Here is a 24,927-nt window from a genome sequence, read left to right as displayed (position 1 = left end):
CAGTGTTGGAATCTGTCATCCAGGCTGGGCAGGTGAAGCCTCAGGGCTTAGCAAGCTGGAGACAGCAAGTTGACCACCAGCATTTTGGGCTGTGTCCACTCATCCACTGCAGGAGCTGCAATCAGTTCATGTCTCACCCCCAGTGCACTGATGACTGGTTTGCAGTCTGCACTTCCACTGGGAGCAGACACCAAGTTTCTTGGGTTCCAGGTCCCCTGAGATGGGCATTGGTAGAACCAAGTTCTCTGCCATCTTACATCCCCTGGCCTTCCTGTGTCTTAACATTGACTAATTACCTTTCTCCTGCATGTTCCTGAACTTTGGCTTCATTCAAATCCGGTTAATTTCTTTTGCCTGAAGTCTGTTGCACCCTCATGTGGGAACTCAGCCATTTGATGGTGAGGCCATGGCCTGTTTCCTAGGGACAGGTTTGGGGATTCCTGTCTGACAATCCATCTGCATGGGAAATCAGTTTACTTTCAGGGGGACTCTTGTGGCAGGGGTGGTGTGCAGCTTGACCTTGCTCAGACTGATTGGGACTGAAGGCATTCAGCCAGTGTTAAGCTTTAACAAAACTTTGTCTGATGAGAATCACTTCATTCATGGTGAGAGCACAGACACTCGATATTGTACTGTCATTTAAATGTTTATTAAACTTTGCCTTTCAGATAATTGAAACCTTGGTCTCAAAACAAATAACAATCACTATCTCAGGTAAGTGCTTTCCCTGTCCATTTGCTTCTTCACAGAAGCACTGGGAAGGGACAGAAAAGGTGTCACATTTCTAAGGAAAGTCAAGGGTCATGTAGTGGTGATCTATGGAAAGAGCAGCAGGGATGGGGACCCTTGAATTCTAAGCAAGCACTGGAGGGTGGGGACCACTTTTCCCTGGCTAGGGTAGGGGGAGAACTGCTTCTTCCCTCCTCCCTCCCTGGAAGAAGCCCATAGGAAACCCCCATCAGAATCAGATACCATGGGATAAGCATCTGGGATGAGAACCCCGTGTCCCCTCCCCAGATAGCACAGTCCATTACAAGAACTCAGCCCCTAGGCCCAGTGGTCAGCCCGAGGTTAGGTCATACCCCTCACTTAACACTGCCACCTTGTTGGGATGAGGTCCAGGGGACTAGTGCAGAGCCATCATTTTATGGAGGCTGTGTCTGAGTCTCTCATGTTCTGTAGTTCTGGGAAGTGAGGCCTCCTGTTCCATGTTATCCACTGGTGGAGGCAAAAGGAGAGGTGAACCATTTAACTCATGAAAGGAAACTATCTTTATGTTACTCATAATCAATCAGCAAGGATGATTTGAAATGAAATTGGAGGTGAACTACCAAAAGATTAACACTCTTTACTTGTGTTCTCAAGGGAAAGCATTAAAGTCTGAGGATTGAAAGTCTTCTGGAGTGAAAGAGGATCTAAGGATTGGGAAGGACTGGCCACAGCTTGGTTTCAGGCTACGCACATGCAGTGTGGACCAGCAAGTGGTGCCTCCCTGGCCAGGCCCAAAAGGGCTCCTCTGCAGCTGATTGGCTTCCATTGTTCCTCTACTGCTTTTCAGAAAGGCACAAATGGCTTCAGTTGAAAAGAGCTTCCTGAAAAGCAAGGGAGCTGTGGAATGGGGGGACAGAAAGAGGGGCCTGGCTCCTGGGAACCATCCTTTTGACTAATGCCTGTGCCTTCTGTCTTTCAGATTCAACATGTTCCACAGCAGTTGTCCAAACTCAGTTACATTATAACATAAATTTGTTCAAATTGTGATGCCTCTTAACTAAATGCTGTACATATTTTGCCCTGATTTTTTTTTTCTTTTCTTAATTGCCCCTATTCCAAAAGGACATACACTTTCTGAACCTGTGGACAATTGTAAAAGGCTGTGTATAAAAGTCACAATGAAAATATTATCCAGCCACAGAACATCTCACTTGCTGCTGAACTGCACAATTACACACTCAGGTTGAGTACTCATATTTATGTAGTGTTCCTTCAAGTCAGACATGTGATTGTGCAAGACCAACTGGGAAACCATGGAATTATTAGATTTACAAACTGATATCACAGGGATTTCATTTAAAGACTTGCTTAAAAATTTACAAGCTTTCAATTATATCTTTGACGGCCATATGCTATTTGTGGTATTTGACACTAAAATAATTAATTTGCTTCCTACTTTAATTGTGTTCAGGTTTGAAATGGTGTTTCAGAGACAAGACTTGTTTTTGAACTTTGCAGAACTATTCCAATCAACTTACCCTCTATGGTGAGTATTCACACTATTAATTTAAAATCCAAATACTTGTGAAGCTTACAGTATGTTTTTTATGATATAATCCTTTCTTATACTGTGTCTTGTTTCCTGTAGGATCCTGGAGTTGGTTGTCAGGCTGCTCATAATTGTTCTAGTTATGGAAAATTCATGCTGTGATATTATTTTTATATGGTTATGCTACAATATTGGAGTAGTGGTAAGTGGTATTTAGTAGTGTCTGTGTAAATAATTGCATAGTTTAGACAGTTTGTGTGGTTCAGGTATTTCTAGTTTGGACTTTGTCTCTTAAAGATGGAGAATCACTTGCTCCACTGTTAGTATGCAGCAGGTGGAATTGATATAGTATATAAATGGCAACAAATTAGTCAGTTTGTGGCATCTGTTACTTTTTCCCCACTTAATTCCACCTGCATCTTCTGTCTTAAACTTCAATTTACTTAAAAGCTGCCCAGTTCTGCCAGAATATCCATGGGTGCCTCAGACCTCAGACATGGATCAGGGGCAACAAGGCCATGCTGTGTTAGACCCAGCACATCTCTATTTTAGGCAGCAAGTCTTAGACGGTGTTGCCTTAAAAGCATATGTAATTTTTATTTAGTGAATTCAATAGTGCAAGCTTTTACAGCCATACACATTTCACTTGCTTTGCTCACTTTACAGAAAATTATTGGTAGATATTTTTTATCAAGATAATATTCATGTAGGTGGTAGGAGGCATATGCATTGAATAGAAAAACACTCCAGAAATCAGTATATATATATTATGTACATATTACCTATATTTTGGTTAATAGAGACATTTTCTGGGGAAAGATATGAAAATAAAAATAAGAAAACTGCACTCTGATCTATAATAGCAGCAAAGTGCATCTGTGTACATGGGTGTATATTTAATCTAAAAAAAAGCACTGCTTTATATGAAGAATTTGATGCTGCTTCATTTACAATTTTTAATTTGAGTCCATTTAGTGCCCCATTAAACCTAATAAATTGTTTGAGGAACCTGGAGATATGGGGCCTCCTTGGATATAGGGTCATGCCAAGTAAACCTCAAATGGTACCCGGTTTTGGAGCTGACAACTTTGGAACCAGTTTCTTGCTCAGAACTGCCCAGTTTATCACCAGATATGGTACTGATAATGCAAGACAGAGTTTAGACCTTCAAGTGGGGAGGCAATGAGCACAACTTAGCCTCACTGTCTGCTCACTGAAGGGAGGCTCTCCCCCCTTCTAGATTGACTGTTGGAGGGCAGGTCCACAGCAGGATGACAGATACCTTCAAGTTACTACTGTCAAAAAAAATCCTGGAGCTAAGCTATGTCAAGCAAGGCTCTTGATAGGGTGAGTTACTTAAGATGCTGAGCCCCAGGGCCTTCTGCCTGATCCTGGGTGAGCAGCCATCTGGCAGAGATTCACACAGTTGACTGTGGTGATAAAATGTTAACCAGCAAGCAACTCCATGCTCACTTCTCTCAACAATTTCAATAGAATGTCCCACATGCCTCAAGTGGGTGCCCTGTGATAGATTTGAAGTACTGAAAAAGAATTCTTTAAAAAATCAGCACTCCCCATCTGCCCATCTGCAGAGATCTTGGGGAGGAGGTTTAAAAGCAGTTGCCATGGAAGAGGAGCTACAGCACAACCATGAGGAGGCTCAGAAGCTCAGTCCCACAGCCTGACCCTTGTGTCCTCATGGGGTCAGGTGTGAGTTTTGGGCTAATGCAACAAGACAGAGGACAGAGGGGTCCTCAGAATCAGCAGAGAGACTCAATTTCTTTACACTCAGTAATTCAGGGTAAAGATTTACCAACTGCTTGTCTTTTCTGTGACTGCAGCCAATACGTCAGCAAGTCCCCCTTCTTCTGCCAGGATCCCAGTACTTTGTCCCAACTGGCATGGTCTCCTGGATCCCACCAGTGATTTCTGGAGCATGATGTCATCTCACAGTGGTTACAGTACATTTGAGGCCCCATCACTGCACAGAACCGCACTTGGAGGAAGGCTAGCAGCAGTAAGATATATCCAGGGCCTACCTCACCTCAGGCCCCAGCCAGTGGCTGCTCCTGACTCAGGGATGAGGCCCCAGTGAGCAGATGCTGCTGCCACTGCCCCCTCCCTGTGAGGTGTCCCAGTGACCAACCTCTCTAAAGTTGCAACCCCCACCCTCTGTGCTTTCTTGGGCTGCAAGGCATCCTCCACCTCTTGCTGCTTGTCTACATGGAGGGTGTGGGCATAGGAAAGATAGGTGTAAACATATAACTCAGCTTGCAAAGGTACCTTAAGCTCAAATTCAAAATACCTTGTCTTATTACAGTACTCAGGGTGTGAGACACACCCCCACTGCTGTGGTACGGTGATCACCGCTCAGCAGAAACCCCTCCAGGAGGAATCCACAGAGAAAATTTTACCAAAAAACACTAGTGTTCAATGTGGTTTGATGGGCAAACTATTGGGCTAGCAGTCGCTCTAGTGTCACCAAAGGCAGAATTGTGATTGAAAGTTACAAAGCATAGGGTCCCAGTCCAAGCAGAACTTTGGGTAGTATTTAAGGATGCAGGGAGTTGGTGCCTCTTCTGCTGGATGCACTTGGAGCTAAGTTCCTCAGGGGAACAAAGGGATCTCAAGTGGCTGGTTAGGCTCTGGACTTGGAGCCCTTCCTCAGTAGAGGGGCACAAGTGGCTGTGGTGTTTAGGGCACCACATGTTTGTTAAGGGACTCAGGTGTGTGGAGCCCTGTTCAACAGTGCAGCGGCACCCCTGACACTGGAAAGCGCATGCTGCACACAACACCACAGGATGGAGGAATGGTGGAAAGGAGAGCTGGGCACTGCAGGCCCCACACACTGCCTGAGGGAGGAATGGCTGGAACTGAATGTGGGTTCTTCAGGCCCTGCCCACCACAAGAGGGAAGAATGTGCTAAACTGGCAGGAGGTTCTGCAGGCCCTTTGCACTGTGGGAGGGAGGAATGGAGGGAAAAGAGTTGGTTCTGCTGACCTTGCCTACCACCCAAGGGAGTCGTTGGGGGAACTAACAGTTGGGCTTTTTAGGACATGCCCACCTCAGGAGGAAGCAAATGGCCAGGAACTGACAGTTGGATATGCAGACCTTGCCCGCCACCATAGGGAGCATTGGTGTTAACTGACAGTTGGTACTTTAGGCCCTGCCCACTACTGGAGAAAGGAATGGCAGGAACAGAGGAGTGGGCCCTACCACACATCTCTCAGTGGGGAAATTTCAGTAGAAACATGTACTCACATCAACTTCCTCTGAGTCCTGAGAGGTGCCCAGAACATAGGACTCAGTCCTTCTGCTTGGGGCTGTTACCACTTTAGCTCAGTGAGCAGCAGTGGCATTGCTACCACCAGTGATCTCCTCACAACCACAATTCGGGACTTTTTGGTCACAGGTGGGGTTAGACTCAGCATGTTCTCATCCCATTTCTAGGGTTCAGGTCGCTTCACATGTAAACTCTGAAAATAACATCTTTATTCAAAGTTGACAGAATCCTGTCGTTACTAGCTGAGATTTTATTTATTTTTATACCTGTCTTAACTATAGTTTTTATATAAACATACACATATATTATTTCTTTATGCTCCTCAATGTAGTAAGACAACATGATGCCTATACATGCATATCCTATTTATTTCACTTATGAGTATGGTCTCAAGTTGCATCCATTTACAATAGACACATGTTTGTGCTCCTTTATGGCTGAGTAGTGCTCCATTGTAGAAAAGTAACATTTTTTTTATTTAAAGAGAAGAAAAGAAAGGACATGATAAAACAAAGCAGTAATAGAGAATTTCAGGAAAAAATACAGTAAGAAATCACCAGTTAATATGTTACATATTATCTTCCCAGAAACAGTTTTCCAAATTACAAAATTAAAGCATATAAAGTGGACGTTCATACAGTGAAATTGTAGACAGTTCCATTCTATGATCCAACAAAAGCCCAGCAATATGCTTTTCCATCCCACGCACTGCAACATACCTGTGGTTATATCACTTAGCACACCTTCCTTTTCTCTTTTTTACAATAACATTTGGACTTTTTGAGTTTCATTAATTCTATTATTCTTATTACTTTTCTTTGAAAAGAATAAAACCAAACGTGACTAAACAAAACAGACACAGTTAAAACAGAAGTGTGGGCATAAGTACATGATATAAAGTGGTTACTATTGTGCCTGTTGCTATTTTTAAATTGAGTTGCCTATATGATCAGATATAATAGAATTGATCAAAACAGTACAGAACAAGACCAATAAAACCTACACTGGACACCTAACACGACTTCAAAAAAAAAAAGATAATAATCAAACTATAATGGGCATCATAGTATATCTTAATGCCTTCAAAGTGGTTGCTTATACCCTCAAACTTGGTAGTATCAAACAAAATAGAATATAGTTTAATCAGCCAAACCAAATGGGGAGAGTAATACTGGAGCTCAAATCAGGTTAATAGGAAAACCAAGAAAGTTACTATAATCTGTCCCACTATTTTTAAATTTAGTGTTCCCTTAATTAAGAAAATGAGAGAAAATAGATTAATTTTGAAAAATGGGGGAGATTGAGATAATAGAGAAGAACATCATAACAGAAAAATGCAGTGCAGAACCGAACAATTCAAGCATCCTTGTGTTTCACCACCAGATAATCTAACATAATAGTAGTTGCCATAGTGCCTCTTTCCTTGAATTATTTGAGTGTAAATTCGTATGCTATGACATCAAGCATATCAAGACAGTGTGAACCCATTAATGAGAATGCAAGAATGACAGGGTATTTAGAACCAGCTAATAGAAAACAAACAACGGTTTCTATGTTATCTCTTTGCCTATAAATAATTTTGTTTATACTATAACATATAGTGATATATAGTCAGATACATCATGTTAAAACCAGTGAGACAGATGTACCACAGCTTAATGGGACTTCAAAACAAGATGATATTAAATCAGCACTAGCTTTTATGTTGTGTTGTTTTCTTCAAAATAGCTATTCATACTATCATAGATGCTAAAAGTGAACAACCCAGGTTAAAACAATTGCAGTTAATGAATGAAAACCTTATATGGCTTCAAACCAATATGATCTGGAATCATGCTTTCAACATACTTTTATGTATTCTTATCACTTCTTACACTAGGGAAATATTCAGTATTTATATATGTGAGTTTGATTTATTTCACTTATGAGTATGGTCTCAAGCTATGTCCATTTATTTATAAATGTCTCAGTGTGATCATTCTTTATAACTGAGTAGTACTCCATTGTATAAAAATACCACAACTTTTTATCCATTCTTCAGTTGGTGGACACTTAGGTTGTTTCCAAGTTCTGGCTATTACAAATTGTGCTGCTATAAACATGTGTGCACATATATCACTGTGGTACGATGCTTTCAGTTCTTGGGTCAATATGCCTAGAAGTGGTATAGCTGGGTCAAATGGTGCTTCCAGTCCCAGTTTTCTGAAAAATCTCCAGACTGACATCCACAATGGTTTCACTTATCTACACTCCCACCAACAGTGAAGGAGAGTTCCTTTTTCCCCACAGCCTCTCCATCATTTGTTGTTGGTGGTTTTCTTGATCCTGGCCAATTTTTCAGGAGTGAGATGAAATCTCAGTGTGGTAATAATTTGCATTTGTGTAATGACTAATGATGATGAACACTTTTTCATATATTTATTTGCCATTTGTATTTCTTCATCTGGAAATTGTTTATTCATCTCAGATGCCCACCATTGAATTGGGTCTTTTAATTTAGGATTTCTCATTTTTTAAAATTCTTTATATGTTTTAGAGAGAAGTCCTTTGTCTAAGGGCTAGTTCACTAAGATTTTTTCCCAGTTTGTGGGTTTTCTTTTCACTATGATGCAGATTTCATTTGAAGTGCAGAAACTTTTTAGTAAGAGGTTATCTCAATTATTGACCCTGGGAAGTATTTCCCATATGGTTTGAGTCCTATTCATGAATTCTCTACCTACTCCTATGTTTTTGAGGCTTTTACCCAATTTGTCTTCCAATAGATTTAGTGTTTCTGTGTTAATATTTAGATTTTTTATCCATTTAGATTTTATTTTAGTAAATGGTCATAGGCATTGTTCTAGTTTTAGTTTTTGGCATATGGAGAGTCACTTTTTCCAGCATCATTTACTAAAGAGTTTGTTGTTCTCCCAGTGAATATGTTTGGCCCCTTTATCTAAGATAAGGTGGTTGATTGTGTTTGTCATTGTGGTTGTATCTTCTAACCTATTCCACTGCTCTTCAGCTCTGTTTTGGTTCAATTACCATGTTGATTTTACTACAGTTGCTTTGTAATATAACATCAAGTCAGGGATTGTGATAACTCCTGCCTTACCATTGCTGCTTAGAACTGTCCTTGCTATTCTAGGTCTATTCTTGCTCCAGATGAAATTTAGGAGTGATTTCTCGAGTTCTATGAGGTATATTGATGGTATTTTTATTGGGATTGAATTGAATCTGTATAACAGTTTTTGAAGAATGGCCATTTTCACAATATTCATTCTTCCTATCCAGGAGCAAGGGATGTTTTTCAATTTTCTGAGTTCATCTTCAATATAAATTTGGTGTATTATAATTTTCCATGTAGAGGTCCTTAACTTCTTTCATGAGAGTAATTCCTAGATATTTCATTTTTTTGTTTGCTAGTGTGAAGGGTGTGGTTTCTCTTATTTCTCTCTCGGTGAGTTTATTGTTAATGTATAGGAATGCTATTGATTTTTGAGTATCAATTTTGTATCCAGCTACATTACTGAATTTATTTGTTATATCTAGAAATCTTTCAATGGAGTTTTGAGGATCTACTATATAGAATATCATGCATCTGCAAATAATGATAGCTTAACTTCTTCTTTTCGTATCTTATGCCTTTTATTTCCTTCTATTGTCTAATTGCTCTGGCTAGTGTTTCCAGTACTATATTAAATAGGACTGGTGATAAGGGACATCCTGGTCTTCTGCTTGATTGTAAAGTAAAGGCCTTCAATTTTTGGCCATTTAGTATGATATTGGCTGTTTGTCATATACGGCTTTCATTATATTGAGAAGGCCATCTATTCCAGTTTTCTGCAAGGCTCTTATCATAAATGAATGTTGGACCTTATCAAAAGCCTTGCATCTATAAAGAATATCATGTGGTTCTTACTGTTGGCTCTATTGATAAGGTGTATTACATTTACTGATTTACGTATATTGAACCATCCCTGTGTGTCTGGGATGAATCACACTTGGTCATGGTGTATGATCTTCCTGATGATTTGCTTCATCCTATTTGCCAATATTTTATTGAGGATTTTTGCTTCTGTGTTCATTAGGGAGTTTGGTCTGTAGTTCTCTTTTTTCAGTTGGGACATTTTTAAGTTTTGGTACTGGAGTAATATTTGTTTCTAGGAATGATTTAGAAAGGATTACTTCCCTTTCATTTTCATTGAAGAGTTTGGAGAATGTTGGCCTTAGGTCTTCTTTATATTTCTTGTAGAATTCTGCAGTGAATCTGTCTGGTCCTGGGCTCTTCTTTGTAGGTAAGGATTTAATTATGTTTTCAATTTCATTAATAGAAATTGGGTTATTCACTAGTTTTACATCTTCATGACCAAGCTTTGGTATTTCACATGCTTCCAGGAATCTGTCAATTTCCTCTGCTATCAAACTTTTGAGAGTAGTGGTTTTTGAAACTGGTGTTGATGAACTTCTATATTTCTATAGGGCCTGTAGTGATTTCTCCTCTTTCATCCCTTATTGCCTCAATTTGAGCTTTTTCTTTCCATTTTAAATAAGATTGGTTAGTGGCTTGTCGATCTTATTTATACTTTCAAAGAACCAACTGTTTGATTCATTGACTTTTTTGGGTTCTTTTAGCCTCTATTGCATTGATTTCTGCTCTGACTTTTATAATTTCTTCTCTTCTTTTGGCTTTTGGGTTGACTTGCTCTTCATTTTCTAGATGTTTGAGGTGTAATATCAGGCTTTTTATTTGTATTCTTTCTGTTTTCCTGATGTGTGAACTAAGTGTGATAAATCTTCCTCTGATGACAGCTTTCCTTAAACCCCACAGATTCCTGTATGTAGTAATTGTGTTTTCATTTTTTGTATGTAGTGTTCATTTCTTCTTTAATTTTCTCTGTGGCTCACTGATTATTCAAGATTGTGTTATTCAGTTTCCATGTGTTTGTGGGAATTTTGCAGTATCTTTTATCATTAATTTCTAATTTCATAGCGCTATGGTCCAATAGAATGCAAGGGGTAATTTCAACCCTATTGCATTTATTTAGGTGTGTTTTGTGAATTAATAAATTGTCTATTTTAGAGAATGACCCATGCACTACTGAGAAGAATGTGTATTCTGTTGATGGGTGGAATACTCTATATTTGTCTAGTAAGTCCATTTGTTCACAGGTGCGATGCAGTTCTTTTATTTCTTCGCTGATTTTCTGTCTGGTTGATCTGTCCATTGCTGTTAATGGTGTGTTAAGATCTCCTGTTAGAATTGTGTTACTGTTAATTTGGTTTTTCATTTCTGTTAGTACTTGTTTTATATAACTGGGTGCTCTGGAATTTGGTGCATATATATTTAAGATAGTTATCTCTTCCTCTTGGAGTTTTCACCTAACCAATATGTAGTGAACTTCTTTATCCCTTCTAATCATTATTGGCTTGAAGTTCACATTGTCTGCAAACAGAATAGCCACCCCTACTTCTTTGGGTTCCTCTTACCTGAAGTATTGTTTTCCATCCTTTAACTTTCAGTCTGTTGATATCCTTTTGGTTTAGATGGGTTTCTTGCAGACAGCCTATGGTAGGAGTTTGTTTCTTGATTCATTTTGCCTATTTCATTTAATTGGTGCATTGAGACCATTCACATTAATTGTTATAACTGTTATACATTGGTTTATTTTTGACATGTTATCATTCTGCTATTGCATCTTTTTCTTTCAGTTGTATTTAATTGTCTTCTTTGTTTAGTGATTTTTTCCTAAATGTATCTAGGCTGTCGTTAAGCATTCTTTTCAGGGTTGGTTTGGTGATCATGTAGTTTTTCAGCTGTTCTTTTTCATGGATGTATCTTATTTCTCCATCCATTTTGAAGGACAGTTTTGCAGGGTACATCGGTATAGGTTGGAAATCATTTTCCTTTAGGATCTGAAATATGTCACTCCATATGCTTCTTGACTTTATTGTTTGTGCTGAGAAGTCTGCTGTGAATCTGATAGGTTTTCCTTTATAAGTGATCTGTCTTTCCTCTCTGAAAGCTTTTAAAAATCTTGTGATGGATTTCTTGGATGGTGATTATTACATGTCTAGGTGCAGTTTTATTTTGGTTATGACTTTTTGAGTTCTATAGGCTTCACTGAACCTGATGTCGGTTTCTGATTTCATGCCTGGGAAAATTACAACTATTACTTCTCTGAATATACTCTTGACATTCTTTGTGTTGTCCCTTTCTTTTTCATTAATCCTTATCAATCTTATGTTCTATTTCTTTGCATCATCTTGCAGTTGTTGAACTGTTATTTCCTGATTCCTTGTTATTTTTCAAAGATCTTTGCTTGCCTGTTCACTAGAGGCATCCCTGTCCTCAAGCTCTGAAATTCTATCTTCACTTTCATTGAGGTGGTTTTTACAACTTTCAGTGCAGTTTTTTTTTTTATTTCCTGTGGATGTTGGTGCATCTTCTTTATGAATTCTATATTTTTCTTATGTTGCATATCTAGGGATTCTATATTTTTTAGTTCCTCCAATGTTTTAACTGTGTTTCCTTTAGATATATTCAGAATATATTAAATTTCTTTTATCATTTCTTCTTTTACCTGGGAGATTATTTCAAGTTTGAATTCCTTTAAAGCTTCATGGATTTGCTTGTTTATTTCAGTAGCTATTATGTCTGATATTTGAAGTGTACGGCATGTATTTTCTTCTATATACATCACACCTAGGGTTTCTTGAGATGGGATGGAATTTTGAGGTTATAATTGGTCTTTCGTTTTGTAATTTTCCTATATTTCAGTGTTTCAAGTGTTATTTGAAAGCTTCCTCAGGATCTGTTGGAAATTCACTTCTATATTCGGAGCAACTGGGACTGTGGCACCCAGTTCCCCAAGGAGGCTGGGCCTCTAGAACCAGTGGCCCACTTCTGCCTGCTTAGAAATCAGTAGTTGCTGGCAAGCTGGCTCCATGGACTCTGTGTGCCCACCTGCTTGCTGGAAACTCCACAGTTCTCAGAGCACAGCCAGAATGGGGAGGCAGATGTACATGCCTCAGACCCATTAAGCCACTTCACTGCACCCCAAAGCCTGGGGACTCCTGAAAAGTCTGTGCTTGGGGCAGAGTGCACTGGCACTTACTGCAGGCCAGGGGCCTCTGCAATGGGTTATGCTCACCTGCTGGCTGAGAAATCCACAGTCTTCCAGACATGCCAGGAGGTGGATGCAGTTGTCCCAGATGAGCCCAGGCCTTCCTCTGCACCCACACGGTGCAAGAGTCTCAAATAGGCTGGGTTCAAGGAATAGTGTGTGCCCACCTGCTTGCTGGACCCTTCACAGTTCTCCTAGCACAGCTGGAATAGGGAGGTGGATGAAGATCAACTGTTCAGATTTACTCCTGAACTTTTTCACCTAGATCATTACTGCTCATCTTCTTCAGGTCAATCACCTTCTGTGAGGCAGCCAGATTGCACAAGGTCTGTGTCTCTAACTGATCTGTCCTGTTTCCATTTTCAGTATACACAATAATTCTGAAAAAAACAAACAAACAAACAAACAAACATAGTATAATGTGTGAATGAATGACCTTCCTGCTCAGATAAGCACTGACAATATATTAAACAAACCTTAGCTCACTTTTTTAACAAGTCACAATTCTTCATATAAAGATGTAAGGACATATTTGTAAAAATGGAACTTTGTAATATCTAGCAGATTGCTATGCCAAGTAGCTCCTTCAGGAGGAAAAGCACCATTACATCTATTCAGAAACCCTAGAAACAACTACAAAAATATTGATCTATGTTTTAGATACTTATACCTTTCTGGTGTTGTTACTAAGCACAAGTAAATATGCGTAATTCATATAGAGCCTGTAAAAGAGAAACAAAATATAAAATAGAAAAAAATTAAAGGTATTTGTATCTTCGTTTTCAAAAACATTACTTTAAAGGAAAACATAATAAACAAACAATGAAAAGGAGATCCAAAACAGAGTAGTGGGACAGTTACAATATTTGATATACTGAGCACTGATTTATTGTAGCAGGTATTAAGTGCAGGATGTAGTCATCATACCTAGTCTGAAAAGTTTATTATTTTATAGCACAAAACATTATTTTCAAGGAAAAGACAGAAATTAACTCTATGAGTACCTTAACTATCTTCTGTATATTTTTTTTCATTTTACCTATTTTTACTTTCCCAATCATAGTTTGTCTTTTCTTTCAATGGTTTCTTCCCAATTGATAGTATGTGTTGAACATGTTGTATTTTAAAGAGAAAAAAGAAATAAACCATAAAAATCAAAATGAAAAACTGAAAAAATGAACAAAAGCAAAATAACAGCAACAGCAAAAACAAACAAACAAACAAACAAACAAAAAAACAGTAGGTATATATGTCTTCAAAACAGTGTGGCAGGAATTTAACAATGGTTCTCATGCTGCATATTGTTATCTTCAAAATACTTGCTCAGGTTACCAGATACAGAAATCAAAAAAGCAGTAAAATTAAACAAAATGGATTTCTAAAACAACAGAGAAGGAAACTCCATAGCTGCCACAATGTACACTGCCATCCTCCAAATAGGTGCTGGGAAGACCAGTCATAGACCTGCAAAGTCAAGCAAACAGCTCAAACATCAAGTGATTCCTTTCAGCTCAGTTGCTATCATCTCATGCTGAGTCTTCTGAATCAGGCAATTACTCACAGCATGAGCAGGGATGCTTTTCTGGTTTCCCACACCCTACATCAGTGGTTTATGGGAGCCCTTCCACATTTGTATTCTTGCTGAGACTCTTCCTGATTCCCATGGTTGAGTTTGCTTACCGCAAATCTGTGTTTTTTCTGTATTTCTTTGATTAAGTGTGATGCATTTGTTAATTTATTACACTACACGATACTTCTTCTGATATACTTCACTTGACCATGGGCACCAATTGGCAAACATAAGATCAAAGAAACCATCCTGGTGTTCTGCACCTCCCCAGTCCACTCAGGTATGTTTTCTTAGGAAGCCCTAGTTTTGTTAAGTAATACAAGTTAATTTAGCCACAGAATTTTCCTCTATTTTTGATTTATTTTTGTTTTTCTTCATGCTCTTGTAGCTGCCTCTAAAGTCCCTGTATAGACAGCTCACTGAGAAGAATCTGCTTTGACACCAATCATGAGAATATGAGAAATTTACTTCATATCTGACCTGGGAAATGGAACACTATTGGCATCTACTCTCTTACCTCCTATAAATAGTAAATGGCACATCCAAAACATTCAGCAGAGATGCCTGGGACACAGTCATCTCTCAGGCATTAGCTGGCAGAAATATTCATTTTATCATGTTTATCTCAGTAAGTGCTCAAAATCTCCACAAGCCCTTTAACTTACAATGTGCAAATGAGCCCTGTTAATTGTTCTTTATTCATCAGAAGCCACGAAGGCCAGCAGACAGTCCGGTGACATAATATGTTTTAAAAAGGAAAATAAAGTGCTAAAAGAGGTGCTGGTCATGTTACTCCATTCAAGCATGTAAAAGGCCCAGAATAAAGTCTTTAGGACAAAGGGGAGGAAGAAGCAGCAGAGGTAGCAGAGGAGGTGGAGGGGAGCAAAAAGAAGAAAGGTGGGGGAGTTCTAAGGAAGTGGGAGAGAAAGGGAGGCCAAAAATTCTGAACAACTAGGTCAGAAATGCACCTTTCCTACAGAAAGGTTAAAAGGGCCAGCTTGGTAGCCTATGCCTATAATCCCAGCCTTCTGGGAGGCTGAGGCAGGATGATCCCAAGTGTGAGCCCAGTCTAGGTAACTTAGTGACTGGGTGAGAACTTGTTTCAAAAGACAATTTGGGATTTTGCTTATTGTGAAAGCCCTGCATTCATCCATATTTAGCCTATCATTTGTAATGCTGAAGAGGGCACTTGGACTCCCTGACTCCTCTCCACCTGCACCATCTAGTTGTTTCTTTTCTTCCCTCAGGGGTGTTACTGATTGTTTAACTGCTGCATGCTGGGAAACCCACTGAGAGCCTGGGTGTTTTTGCACAAACACTGCTGACACCTTCCTGACATGAATCAATATTAGGTGAGTGGAAGTAGGAGGATTGCAAGGGAATGGGGCTGGATGTATTAGTAAACAGGTTTATTCCCCATGTATGCATTCAACACAGTGTCATAATATGCCATTTTAAGAATATCTGCATTTCATTTATAAACTCAATCAAGTCTATACAATGAAAATTTTATTAATTTTCAAAAATATTTTTTTGGGGAACATTTGCTATGTATTTTAAATCTTTGCAAATACAGACTCCCTGCCAGACTCAAACATCCAAGGTACTGCGAGCTGAATTATGGAGGAATGGCTAAAAACACAGGCCTCTTTCTTCTTTCCTTTCTTTCTATTTATTATTAATTATTTTTTGTTGATGCTTGTTTGAGGCAAGTTCCTGGGTATCTTACATAGCCTGGGACCCAAGTCCAAATTTTTCTCCCAACCATCATGTCTGACACAGAAGTCTCCTTTAGTCTTTCACATCTTTTTAATTGGCATTTGTGGTTTTGTAATTGTGGGTACAAAATAAAAATACCATCAAAATACCTTATAAATCTAGAGAAATCACTCCTAAAATTTATCTGGAAGCAGAAGAGTCCTAGAATAGCAAAGGCAATTCTAAGCAGCAAAGGAAAGGCAGGCAGCATCACAATCCCTGACTTGAAGCTATACTACAAAGCAACAGTAGTAAAATCAACATGGTACTTGAATCAAAACAAAGGCAAACATCAATGGAATAGATTAGAAGGTACAACCACAACTACAAACACACTCAACCAACTTATCTATGAAAAGGAGCCAAGTAGGTTCACTGGAAGAATGACAACCTCTTTAATAAATGGTTCTGGAAAAACTGGCTCTTCTTTTGCAGAAAACTAAAGCTAGACCCATGCCTATCATCATGTACTTGATTAAAATCTCAATGGGTCAAAGATCTGAATATTAAAACAGAAACACTAAATCTATTGGAAAACAAATTGTGCAGAAACTTTGAAGACATAGGGGTAGGTAGAGATTTCATGAACAGGACTCAAACTGCATGGGAAATACTTCCCAGAATCAATAACTGGGACAACTTCTTATTACAAAGTTTCTGCATGTCAAAAGAAATCTCCAGTATAGTGAAAAGAAAACCCACAAACTGGAAAAAGATTTTAGTGAACCCTCTCTCAGACAAGGGACACTTGTCTAAAACATATAAAGAATTAAAAAAAAAAACTCAGACCCCCAAAATTTAGAGATCTAATCCAAAAATGGGCATCTGAGATGAATATACACTTCTCAGAAGAAGAAATACAAATGGAAAAGAAATAAATCAAAAAATGTTCATCATCATCTGTAATTAGAGACATGCAAATTAAAACCACACTGAGATACCATCTCACTCCTGAAAGAATGGCCAGGATCAAGAAAACCAACAACAACAAATGCTGGAGAGGCTGTGGGGAAAAAGGAACTGTGCTACACTGTTGGTGGGACTGTAGACTGGTACAACAACTGAGGAGGTCATTGTCTAGAATTACCAAAACCTGGGATGGGAAGTCCCATTTATTCCAGTTATTCCACTTCTAGGCCTATTACCAGAAGAACTGAAAGCATCCTACCACAGTGATATATGTGCACCTATGTTTATAGCAGCACAATTTGTAATCACCAGATCTTGGAAACAACCCAAGTGTCCATCAACTGAGGAATGGATAAAAAAGTTGTGGTATTTTTATACAATAGAGTATAACTCAGCTATAAAGAAGGATCACATCAAGATATTTATCAATGAATGGGCGCAGCTTGAGACCATACTCATAAGTTAAATAAATCAATCTTGCATGTGTGAATACCGAATATTTCCCTAATGTAAGTAATCAAATATATAAAAGTATGTGGTCATCATAATTCCCCATTATGTGGCCTTGAAGCCTTATAAAGTTTTCACTTATTAATTTGAAAGGCTTTATTCTGGGCTTCTTGATATGGAAATATTTGAAACTCTATTATATGAAGTTATATACAAATATGTCAAGAAAAAAGACATTATTGTAACTACTATTAAGTCAGGTTATTTGGTGGTGAAGCACGAGGTTGCTGAAACAGTCATGCTTGACCAGTATTGTTATGTTTTTATGCACTCTTTTATCTCAATCTCTCCCTTATTCATTAAAAAAATTATTTAGTTATTTTTATGTTTTTTAATTAAGGGGAAATTTTAAAAATTAGAAAGATATAGTATAGTAACTTTATTGGATTTCCTATTCCCTTGCTTTGAAGTCCTGTAATACTCTCATTATCTTGTTTTAACTGATTAAACTCTGTTCCATTCTATATGATAGTATCAAGTTTGAGGGTATAGGCAACTACTTTGAAGGTAATAAGATTCACTAAGATGCCCATTGTGGTTGGACTATTTTCTCCTTTGGAAGTCCTGTAATGTTTACAATGCCTAAGTTTTATTGGTCTTGTTCTCTACTGTTTTGTTTAACTTTATAATATCTAATGAAATAGACAATTCTTTTTAAGGAAACAAGAGACATCATTGATAATCATTGTTGATAACCTTGTACTCTGTTTTAACATCATGTACTATGTCTATCCTTGGATTTGTCTGACAACTTTTTTTTGGATATTTGACTTTCTTCTCTTCCAAAAAAGGTAATAAGAACTATGGAGTAATAAAACCCAAAATGTGTAAATTTTGTTGTAAAAAAGAGCGGGGAAAAAGTGCTATAGAGGATAAAACTGCGAGTGTGTTTAGGGGTGTTAAATAGCTGACCATATTAATATTTTTGGTTGGATTGTTGAACACAACTGTTTACAGTCTCTGTGTTTGAATGTTCACTTTGTATGCTTTGATACTGTGACTTGAGCAACGATTTCTAAGATGATACTATGTAATCAATTAACTGCTGATTTCTTACTTTTTTTTTTTGTAGCTCTGTATTACTTGTACACTTACACCACTTTGTTTCGCTTTATTTTTCTCTTTTTCATTTTAAATAAAATTTTAAAAAAATCACACCGTGTGCTCTGGATGTGTGCTACCACTGAACTATGAACCGGTTGCAGAGCATTTTTCTTTTAGCACATTTGTGCAAGAGATTTGGGTCATGTACTTTTTTCAAGTACTTTTCACTTGTTAGTATTTCATTAAGAGTACCTTCACAATTAGATAGTACTAGTATGTGCTTTACAGACACACTTATTTACTTACCCATTGTGAGTACTTTAGATTAGAATCTGGGGAATATTTGATCTTACTATTGGATTTTATATTTTGAGACAGAGTTCCTCTAGGTTTCACAGGATGATCATGAGGCAGCAAACAGGTATGAGGATAGCCATGTAACACTGTGCCCCAAAAGCCATTCATATCAAAGTTGATTCACTTAAACACATCCTTCAAGAAACATTCAAAACACACTTTAATCAAGAGTTTGAGCCAGCAATGTGATACATAAAATTAAGTCATTAATTTATGTCATTTAAAATTAAGTCATTTAATTTATAATGTTATCAAAACAAAAAAATGAGTTAAAAATTGAACATTATGTTAAAAAATACAAACATAAAGAAAGTAACAGAAAGAGGGCAGAAAGAAAGCTCTTCTTGCTGCATGGCTCCAGGAAAATTTCCTGAAGAGGCTTCTGCTGAACTGAATTTTGATATGGCAGGTGGGTCTTCTGCTTTGTACACTGGCTCTGCCAAAGGCTGAGGCAAGAGGTTGCTAAATTCCCGGGAATTCTGGGCATTGAAGAAAATAACCTTTGTGAAAATTTCAGACTTTGATGGAAAAGGCTCTAGGTGTAACTTGGTGGAAATGTCACTTGCCTAGCATGTAGCAAGTTCTGGATCCATTCTCCAGTGCTGAAGACAGTTCACAAAATTCTTTTAAAATGTGACATGAAAAGACTGAGGCTTTCTTCATTAGTACAGAATTTCCTTTTGTTATATGAGGGCCAATTTCAACACCATTAAAACAATCATTTTCTCTTGGTGGATGAGTACTGACCTGATCTATAATTATGGTGCTCAAGGTACATTAGATGTGATTTGGATTGGAGCACTTTTTTTGTTCTTCCCTGAGTGCTCATTCAATTGATATGAATGGAATTATCTTTGTGTGTGTCCTTGAGACCTAATGATGTTTGTAGTGCCCCAGATTCCTTCACGTCTGCAGGAACTCTCCATACAAAGGAGTATTTAGCAATTATACAAGAAGTAGTTTGAGAATTGGTGGTAGCTAGGCTTCAAAGAAGATGACAGGACCCAGTGTGGTGATACTTGGGTATTATCCCAGTACTCAATGAGACAGAGACAAGAGCACCACATATAGTACAGCTTGACAAGTATCATGGATTCACTGTCTCAGAACAGATGAAGCAAAAAGATCTGGGGAGGCAGCCCAGGGAAAACACCATGAACGTAATCCCCTGCATCTCAAAAAGCAAATAGAAGTCAAAAACCTCTTCTAGGTTAACTTTCCCAAGGTCTCAAATTGTGCTAAGGTCGGGTTTGGGAGCATTAGCTTAGATAATGTGGCTTCCAGGATGTATTGAAGACATTGTGACTACCATTAGTTCCTTCTTTGTGCATAGCCTCTGTGGGCCTTCATAGGGAGCAGCTGGGGCAACCTGTAACAAAACAGGGGGCCCAAAGGTCTCCACACCCAGTGGAACCAGGTACGACTTGCAGCCCTCAACAACCACAGAAAACATTGAATAAGAACTTGCCATTCTCCCATGTCTTCCTGTACATCAGCATATGTGGCTCTACACTCATAGCCTAAAATATTTTTGTGTAGGGGGCCAAAACAATCAGATACCAACATTTGACACAATTTTGACAGTTAAGACCCATTCTGGCTACACATGAGTTGAGCATCTGGATTGTAAAATGAGACCCTGGCTCAAAAAGTGTATTTATAACTTTAAAAATGAAATAGCAACTTAAATTTTATACTAGTAACCAATGTTTTACATAGCGTGTTACAAGATACTTGAACTGAAAATATTCAAATCTGTATCTGAAAGAGTGTAGACTACGGATCCGTGCTTCTCAGCTTCCAGTCAACATGAGCTTTTAATATAGCACAGAACACAGCCAGGTACCATGCATTTTATTTTGAACCTAAACTGTGAAAGATTGTCCTCTATAAATTCATATTTAAAGTTCTCCTTCAGCATTCCCTGAGAATATTTTATGTTCATATCTTCACATTTTTCAAATCTTAATGATGTATTTTATTTCTGAAATTGTTCATATGCAGTATGTGAAAATGGGTGATCAATACATGATGTCCATTTTTAGCTAAGTTTTAAAATTCCATTTTCTTATACGAACAATTCAAATACACATTTTTCTTCTGAGTACATCCTCCCAACTCCTCTGTGGATAAAACAAGGTTCTAACATATCACAACCCACATCAATCCCTAAGCTTCTTCTGCTTCCCTACTCATAGAAAATTAGTGTCATATACATCAGTGTAGTACTTCTTTTATTAATTCCCATGCATTTCTTCTTCCATTCTGTAAAGAAGGCACAACTATCATAAGACAGTAATTTGGGAGGTTTGTTCCTGCATAAAATTGTACCAAAGATATATTTCTGATGTCTTCAATTTGTTGTGCACTTGAAATATGATTTGAAGAACTTTTTGTGTTAGTACAAATAGAACTCTACAAGTGTGAAATTCAGTGGTAAATTCAGCAATTTTCCCATTGAATGGAATCATGTTTCTCTGCTGTTGAAGCAATGCATAAGGATTCAAAAATCCATAGTATGTGGATGCTCAGAGAGAATATGTGTAAATATTACAGATGGGATATCCATTTAAAGATAGACTCATATCTGTGTAGTTGGTTTGTCAAATGGTTTGATATCAGATAACTCACAGAATTGGGGGGCCTTGACATCCTTAAGGGTAAACTTGCAGGAATTGGTGCAGTTTACTGTGCCCCTTTTGCAAATCTTTCTGTTAAGATCAGAAAGATTAGATCCCCTGTCTTATCTGCAGATAGGAGTGTCCTGTATTGACCCATGGCACAATTCTTGCCTTAATGCAGGGGAAGCATCCATTTCTTAGTCTACATTGTGTTCCTCAGACAGTGAGGTGAACTGGCGCCACATTCTCCAACATCCTTTCCACAGCCCCAATGGATCCTACCACCATTTACTGCACTCTGCCCCTTTGCCTTCACTCAGGAATGAGCCCAATGCCTAGACAATTCTGCCACACATCCACAACCCATGAAGAACATAAACTTTGACATTAATTGTTGGATCACAAACAATACATCTATCCTATAAACATGAAATACTAGTGGTGCCAAAGTTGTAGTCTTGTGGAGAAAACTGAATGACATGTTTAAAACACCAAGGAGTGGTGCTTAGAACATATTTACCCATCAAGTGTTAGATGACAGAGATGCCATTCCATTACTTTTTGATCTAGGAGGTGATTTCTGCCAGTGCTACTAACACCCATCATTAGGTCAGGTGGTCTCTGACCATGGTGGACAGCCCCTCAAGGAACCTTAACACCTCAAATCACCCCCTTGAGGAATGTTTTTGTGAAATTGTAATTATTGTCATCAGGTCAATTAGGTGAGTGAGACACTTGGCTTTCCTTGTGTTGTGATCTCTCAGTCTTGGTCCATGAGAATTGCTGCATTCTAGGAGAGCAGAGTTTAAAGATAGGGTGGAGATGTTTGCTAGCACAGGATGGGGTGAGAATGAATCTTGAAAGGCAGATATTTATGCACTTCCAAGTCTCAGAGCAGATGCTATACCTTCCAGGTACAGCTGAGTTAGGCCTCTCATGACAGATACATGGCTGAAGATGAGAATGAAAGGTGAGAACAGAGCTGCTGTTGGGCTAGGGGAGCACAATCTAGACCTGAGTCATCAGTAGGCCAAAATGGAAAAGTGCAGTAACTCCATAAGGTAGCGACTGTGGAGGTGGGTGGCACTTTGCCCTTGGGTGATTTCGAGCAGAGGTCATGTGTGCTGTGAGAGAGTTAGGGGATGAAGGTGTTGGGAGTCAGACTCAGGGAAGTCTGGTCTGCAAAGGAAACACCTGCCTCCTGTGGGATCTGTGGCATTGGAATGAATGTCTGATCCTAGGAAGAGCATATGTCCCAGGCTAGATATGTATTGCATATCATGAAATACAACATGTAAAAATCTCCCTCCCATGATGTGGCCCACACCAATCCTGTTTCCCCCCCCCTCCCATTTCCAGGTGTCTCTAGATGCAGAGCAACTCTTTATAAGCACCTCGAGGCCAAATAGATCTTCTGTGTCATGAAATCCTTTGTTGACACCCTGCTTTGCAGAGCTGACATCAGGAAAATTCAAAACAGTGTTTCAAGAGAAAGAGTTCAGTGCACAAGTGAACAGATTTTTTACCATGTGAACATCCAACAGAGAAAGTGTCACAAGGTGTCCTTGTGGGACAATTGCATTTTATGGTAAAATAATGTTAATCTTCACACTACAAGAATTTTATTTAATTCCAAAGAGATTCTCTGTGATCCATGACATCGTACTTGACACCCTTAGGAATGGAGTGGACTCCTACATCAGCTCCACCATTGCATGGTGTTTTGAACTTAATACAAGTAGCACTGGGTTACATACACAGCACTTTTGATTTTAATGAGACACAAGGCCCTGTTAAGTTGCCCTGAATGAACATAAGATGTGGGTTCTTATCTCGGGTTCCTGAGGAATTATTATTGTAGGCCTGAAATAACCTGTCTGGCCCTGCGCACCTCTTCAATCAGAAAAGTGTTCAATTTTTTTCAGTTTTGCATTGGTTGGTGCTGTCAGTCTGGGACTCTCGGATGCCAGGCAGCTGCTTTTGCATTGAGCCATGCCACCACTCCAGAATGTGGTTCCTTAAGTCCTTAGCATTTGAGTTTGGGGCATGTGTCCTTGTAAAAGTTCACTGTTCATTACTAGGGCTCTACATCTAACATATTTTGGTAATGAGTAGATCGCTAATCCTGCTTGAGAACACACTGTTCACAATTTGAGCTGAGTAACCTGTGTAACTCACCACACTTGTATAATGATTGTCTTTCCTCATCAGTTATGGCATAATTATCATAAATCTTTCCCTCTATTACTTTTCCAAGCCCTCCCCTCCCCCGGAATAATCTGATCTCATTATGGAGTGAATTTCTTTAACCTGACCAGATTTTTGGATTAAAAAATAATGTTCTGGGGTAGAGAGGTGCCTCTCTCCTTTCCTCAGAGCTGGATGGGTTCAGACAGCTGTCAGTTTTGAGAATCAATCATCTCTTTCTCACAGAGTAGTTTTACACTGCCAGGGATCATGGTGCACACCTGTGACACTGGCCCTCAGAAGGAACAAGCAAGGTGATTGCCCTGAATTTGAGGCAGGCTGGGCTGCATAGTGAGGTCCACACCATCCTGAACTACAAAGTGACAGCCTTTCTCATAAAGCAAGACTAAGAAATAATTGAGTAAGAATGATCCTTTAGCCTCTTGTGTTCTTAGTCGAGTGATATTTTCTGAAAAAGCAAAGCAAGTATGCCTTCTCTTTTATCCTTTAGACGAGTAATATTTTTCTAAACACTCTTTAGGTCCCAGTCTTTAATCCTCAAAGTGTTTTTGGAGGAGAACCTGAGAAGGAATCCACTGACCACCTTAACCATCAACAAAAGCCATGAGAGAAATCAGCTTTTCTTTGCTTTTATGTTCTGTATACTCTATTTCAAATGCCCTGGTTTTCCACATTGAAAATATGCACTTGTGCTGTGAGAATTACACCCTTGGAAGACTCCTCCTGATTTCTTTGCTGATTCTTTCCTTGTCCCAATTGTGGGCAGTCTTTCACCAAGTTCCTGTCTTTTGTACAGAAGACACCTTGATTTTCACTTTCTGCTTTTCCTCTATCCACTCTACAACGCTTTTGAGCCACTTTTAGTAATTCAGTTGATGTTTCACTCCATCCCTCATTCCTTTATAACTTTTAATAATACCAAGGCCACTCTCATTCCCCAAATTTCCTTGAAGGAGTCTTTGATCTTAAATTTGAGAGAATCATTAGTACATCAAAAAACAAAATGTAAGCTTCATCCTCTTTAGACTTTTTCCCAACATTTTTAAACCTCCTAGTTTGGTCATTCTCTTTCCTTCTTTAACTTGGTAAGGCAAGAATTATCATACAAAATTCTCTGACACCAAGAATGTGTATGTACACTGTTAATATTTTAATTTTTATCCTACTTAAGAATTCCTCTCCATAACAAAGCTCATGCCCTGGCAGGCTTTTTTCCCTTGGTCCCAGAGTGAGTTCAGAAATAATTAAAGTTTAAATAGTGCTGACTGGCTACACATAAAAGAAAACTTGTATAGTGTCTT

Source organism: Cavia porcellus, unplaced genomic scaffold (assembly GCF_034190915.1).
Source record: "Cavia porcellus strain 051 isolate PalLab524CR breed Dunkin Hartley unplaced genomic scaffold, mCavPor4.1 scaffold_36, whole genome shotgun sequence".
Lineage (NCBI taxonomy): Eukaryota > Metazoa > Chordata > Mammalia > Rodentia > Caviidae > Cavia > Cavia porcellus.
Note: the sequence above shows the minus strand (reverse complement) of the source record.